Raw genomic sequence first — 6,196 nt, forward strand, 5'->3', positions numbered from 1 at the left:
GCACGGGTTTTCACACCAAAAGGCCGGGGGCCGCCAGCCGTACCGAGCGGGCAGCCCCCACCGGCGGCCGGGCACTTGTCCTACCCCCAACGAGCACCGTGAAGCTGCTCCCCCGGGCTTACATAGCGACTACCTCCAAATGTGTGAGCTGTACTCACAGTAATTAATATTAATTCTCCAGATAAGTAAGAGTCCTCATATTTAGTTTCTTTTGCTTCGTGTAGCCAGAAGCTTGCTTTCCTTTCCTCTTCTTTGTTTTTAATACTCCTGCAAAATATGGAAACTGTAAGCAGAGACTCCATAGTCCAAGCCCCTGGGAACATGTAACTAATGCATGTCTTCTGTCATCCAGCTTGTCTGCTTTAGTATACAGCAAAGATACTCTCCCCTCTCCCCTTTCCCCTCCTCTCCCCCCTCCCCTCTCCTCCCCTCCCCTCCTTTCATTTTCTTCTCTTTTCCTTCCTTTCCCCATCTCTCTGCCTGTCTAATATTTCAGTGTTGAGCATACTTTTTTGGCTCGCAAAGAGTGCTCACAGTTCTGGCCCAGCCAAAGGCTCTTGCCTTCGCTCTTTGCCTCCCTGGGACAGCTCTTTCAGCTGTTATGTCTGGAAATGACCCTGGTGCTTCTGCCGCTGGCATAGAGTGCTCGGTGGGAACATCTGTATTTTTTAAATGCACGGGGGAAATAATAGCTGCAAGACTGCTCTGAGGTCCTGAAAGCTTGGTTTACATGTGAGGTTTAAAGACTCAGGACTCTTCACGTGAGGCCTGATAGCAGTATGATGGAAAGCTGTCCATCAGCAGTGGTGGTAGGGCGGTGGCATCGTGGAGCCTCAGGCTGCAGGGTGCTACCCCATGGCACCAAGCTGCCCCACGGACTGTCAAGTGTCTGGGTGCCTCATGCAAAGCCGCGAAAGCACACAAGGAACCGAGACCTCCATAAAAACTGGAAACCTCTCATCCTGGCCTGGTGTGAAACCTCCCAAATGGGGTCTGGGCCAAATCTCGCCACGCCAGTCAGGGTGCCCAGCGCTGCCCGTGATCAGAGCACTTATGGGGATCATGCTCAGAGTCTTATTCGCAGGTGCAAAATCCCACATGTGAGTTACTGGGCACTTTGGGACCGGTCTGTTCTCCCATCAGTCAACTAAAATATATCCTGTACACTCTCAATCACCGTTAGGCACCCACAGAGCATGGAGAAACTGGTGGCTGATGTCCCTCTCATGATGCTGTCTGTTGGTGGCCGCCACCAAGGACCCATGCTGTGTGGAGATCATGTCCTGCTGGGCTACAGCTGGTGCTGGGAAACTCCTGCTCCCGGACGGGGCTGGCTTGTGCCAACTGGTGGAAGGGGAAGTGCCCGGGGGATATAAATTCCCACATTTGGTGAGCCGGGAGAGAGGATCTCACTGGTTCCCTAATGGCAGGTTAAGTATAGGGGATTTTAATTGCAAATTCTTCCACAGGGGAAGGGAAGCCTGGGTATTACTGAACATTTTAAAGTCATTTACATACAATAAACTGCTGTAAGAGCCATTTGCTTGAGTGCAGTCATGCATGCAGAATTAGGAAGTGCCAAAAATAAAATTACATCTTCAATCTTCGTTTGATCCCTGCATAATGCTACAGATTCCAGCTGCAAGTTCATGGACATGGTCTCAGTCAGTGCACATACCCGACAGCACTTCAGGAATCACCACCACTGACTGCGAGAGCATTTTCAGACCTTCTGTGTGTGTGTTCCCTCAATTTATTTATCATCTGCTCTAAAGAGTCCAAATCTTCAATTTCCTCTAGGGTATCCTCTGCTGTTGTTCACGGTGCTTCACAACACCCCTGCGAGAGGTGAGGTGTTACCATCAGCCCTGTTTCACACATGGGGCCATGGCGAGCGGCAGTCAAGCTCAGAAGTGGAAGCTAACCTCGGGGGTCCAGTGTGAGGTCGGTTAGGACTGGGTACTTTTAAGGCATTTACTGATTTCAGGTCCAGGTACTTTTCCAGCCTGGAGATCAGACCAAGCTCCCACAAAATGAAGCTCGGACATTCAGGAGTACAAAAGTGAAGTTCAAGTGAAATTCCCAGCCTTGGCCAGAAAAGCTAGAGGACAAGCAGGATAAAAATCCAGTTCTCCAAGATGGTGCAGAGCTACCTTAACCATAGGACCCTTCTCTCTCTACAAGATACCGCATCCTTCATTCCACCATTCCCTTCTTCTGCAATAAGGGCAGCAATGCTCTTGCTAACAGACCCCCTCGCAACCCCGTCCAAGGTCATTCCCCAGGCCCAGGAACTGGCCAGAGGTAAAAGCTGCTTATGGGCTTCAGCCTGCAGCAACCAAATTCATTGCTTCAGAAAATGGCAAGTCCACGGCAGCCAAATCGCCGCGCAGTGGTGTGTAATAGTTTCCATACAAACTCCTCAGCCTGACATTTTCGGCCAGTTTCTTTTTCAGAGACGTATTGCAGCTGTCTCCCTGTGGTGGGTTACCTGAACTGCAAGGGGAAGACAGCCTGCATGGAGCGTTTCTCCTCGCTGGTGGGTCCTCGACCGCAGTGTCCCGTGCGGGGTGCTATGGCCGCAAAGGGAAGAGGTGCAGGTTTCTCCAAGAATTGCTCTGCAGTTATTCTCTGCTACTGGCTGTGATTCTGAAGTCCAGAAAGACGTCTCAGACTTGGCAGACAGCAAGCAAGAACATGTTCAGGATGGAGAAGGGTGGTGGGACTGAACCTGGCCAGCAGCCAAGCACCCACACAGCCGCCTGCTCACCCCCGGCACCCCCGGCGGGACAGGGGACAAAACAGGAAAAACGACAGTGAGAAAAATTGTGGGTGGAGATAAAGACAGTTTAAAGACAGCTGAAGAGGGGGGCGGAAACCCCAAGAAAAACAAAGGCAATCACACACCACCCCCCACAGGCAGACGGATGCCTAGCTGGAAAAATGGCCACCTTGGAAGCCAAAACCCTTCCTTCTTCTTCCTTTACCTTCGTCTTTATTGCTGGTGACGGAGCTGACTGAGCACGATGTTGTATGGTATGGAATATCCCTTTGGCCAATTCAGGTCAGCTGTCCCAGCTGAGTCCCCTCCCAATGTCTTTCCCACGCCCAGCCTGCTTGGGCAGAGCGGGGAACAAGGAGAAAGCCTTGACGCTGTGCAAACACTGTTCAGCAACAGCCGAAACATGTGTCGCCAATACTGTTTCAGCCACAAATCAAAGCACGACATCACAGGGACTGCTAATGAAGATAGTTAACTCCATCCTAGCCAGATCCAGTACAAGAATTTAGCAGAGGTTCAGACGTGTGTCTCTGTACCTGTCAGCTCGGCCAAGGCTATGTATGAGGGCTGAGAAGGACCCAGATTCAAATCTGCCTTTTCCAAATTAGGAGCAGGGTTTTAAGCCCAGATCTCCCAATGTAAAACACTCTATAGATTTTATGGATGCCCAAGAAATGTACATGCTAGAAAAGCTCTGCCTTTTTGTATAACCAACTTTATTATATATGGCAAAGTAAGTAATACGGCGTGTTTTTTCTGGCTGAAGCGCTCCACATGCAAATCAGGTTTCCATCCCTAGGTGTTTAAATACTGTAAAAATACCTTGGCTCCCACCTACTATAAACTAATGCGATCATATTTTTAAAGCTTGTTTTGCAAATTAGGGATGGCAATTGCAAACATACTTTCTGCTCCAACAGTCCTTCTTTGATGATGCTTGCTGGAGTGCATGCCAGGTTTGCTGCCCCCAACTTTCCCCATCAGACCTTAGTGCCCCAAGCGGGGCGGCTGTAGAAGCGCATGCCTGTACCACTCCTGCCAAACACAGCACAAAGCACTTTCCCTGCTGCTTTAAGCTAAAAATATGGGCCTGTGATCTGGGAAGGGTCTGAATGGTGAATTCTTGCATTAGTAGGATATGCTTCTATCCTGGCCAAATCTTGTTTCGGTGTTGTTTCTTATATTTTAACAGAATTTCTTTTATTTCAGTTCATGCCCATTGCCTCTAGTCCTGTTACTGGACACCACCGAGGACATCCTGGCTCTATCTTCCGTGCTCCCTCCATCAGGTGTTTATACAAATTGATGCCATCCCCTTGAGCCTTCTTTTCTCCAGGCTGAAGAGTCCCATCTCTTTCAGCCTCTACTCATACGTCAGATGCTCCAAGTCCTTCATTGTCTTTGTGGCCCTTGGCTGCACTTGTTCAAGTACGTCCACCTCCCTCTTGTACTGGGGAGCCCAGAACTGGACACAGCACTGCAGAGGAGTCTTACCAGGGCTGAGAAGAGGGGAAGGATCACCTCTCCCCAAAAACTTACCTTCATTATGCTGATGGGTCATGAAAAGGACCCATAGAAAGTGGTGACCTGCCAGATGAGAGGGTAAGTAAAGGCCAGACCAGCGATCCACCTGGTCTCCTACAGTGCTTGCTGAGGAAAAGGGTGTAAGAAACAGGGCTCCAATCCCTGGAATAGCCTTCATTTTCAGGCAAACAGAAATTCAGGGGCTTTTTGAGCCCATGGCTTTTTCCAGACCGTTGATGAACTTGCCTGATCTGATTTGAATGCTTTTATATTTTTAGCTTCTAACAGCCTATATTTCATAATTTGACAGTGTACCAGGAAAAATATTTTCTTTTGATTATTTTATCCTGACTGTCTGATAATTTTGTTGACTTTCCTGCAGGTCTTGTGTTATGAAACACTGTAAATAGTCATTCTGCGTTCAACCGCTCCATGCCACCCCTCATTTGACAGACTTCTCCAGTAGCTCCCTTCCAGTACCTCTGTATGTTTCTAACCTTTATATTGTCTTCTCATCAAGAAGCAATCCTGTGACTGTAATAATCCTCATCACTCATCTCATTTTTGTTCTGCTATAATCTGTTTAAAACAAGGTGACTAAGACAACAAGAAGTCTTCAAGACACGGGCATGGGAGCAACACAGAGTGACATAATGGGAACTCCTGTTTTGTGCTCAGTTACTTTGAAAGTAAGTAAAAATATCCCATCTACTTTTCTGATCACTGCTTGGTACTGGGCTGATGTTTTCAGAAAGTTATCCACAGTGACTCAGTGATCTATTCCTAAGGACTTACAGCTATGACTTACTTTTCCCCCCTACTTTTCTGTCACTGACATTAAATTTTCATCCACTGTTTGATTGCCCAGTCATCTAGGACTGTGAAGTCCTTCTGCAAACTTGAGTTCAGTGTTAATACTGATTGCCCTTAATAATTTTGTAACAACTGAAAGCTTTTGTCAACCTACTAATCATCCCTTGCTAGGTCACTGAGGAATACATTGAACAGCAAAGTCCAGTGTGCAAATACTTGTGGAAGCCCAGTGACACCTTCCTTCCACAGTAAAGGCTCTCCATTTTTCCTGTCATTTCCTACTTTCTAGCTTAAAATAGGGAGAACCTTCCTTTTGTGTTTCTTAGGAATCTGCAGTGACTGTTTTGCAAAAGCTTTTGACAAAATCTTCCATCTGCATCAACCTTACCCACAAAGCTTGTGAAATACTATAGACTTTTCTGCCAGATTCATGAGGCATGACTTCCTCAGGAAAAAATGCATGTGGAATCCTACCCAGCACAGCTGCCCTCATTTTGCCAGGTAAAAACATTAAATTTATTGCTCTATAGATTTCAGCATCACCCTGGAGCCTTTTTCAGCCTGAAGTTACACTGGCCATTGACTATTCCTCTGACACCAGCTGCATTGCAACTAGCAAATTAACAGTTCCATGCTGAGTTACTCAAGACTCATTTTATGGTTACCTGTCAATGTCTTGATGTCTTCAAAACCTCTTCAGTTTGAGATTGTTCTTCATCTGTCACAAGGAGCTCCTTCACCTTGTTCTTAATGAGCTGTATTCATGCAAGTTTTTTCCTATGGCCTTATCTTTGCCGAGTAATCCTTCTACCTCTTTACTGTCTTCCTTGAAGCTGCACTGAATTTCTGACAGACGTCATGGTTTGGATGTGTTTGAAAGTGTTTTTTATCAGCAACTTGCCTTTCAAAGTGGTATTTGATCCATCTCACTGGAGATCTACTTTTTATTTGCCAGATATTCCTGGTTTTCCCATTTGGACACAACTTCTGTCAAGTTCTAGGAGTTCCCTTTACTGTCCTTTTTAAATTCACAATGTTTTTGTAAATTTCTCCTTTCCTTTCCTTTCCTTTCCTTTC

Source organism: Phaethon lepturus, unplaced genomic scaffold (genome assembly GCF_000687285.1).
Source record: "Phaethon lepturus isolate BGI_N335 unplaced genomic scaffold, ASM68728v1 scaffold42430, whole genome shotgun sequence".
Lineage (NCBI taxonomy): Eukaryota > Metazoa > Chordata > Aves > Phaethontiformes > Phaethontidae > Phaethon > Phaethon lepturus.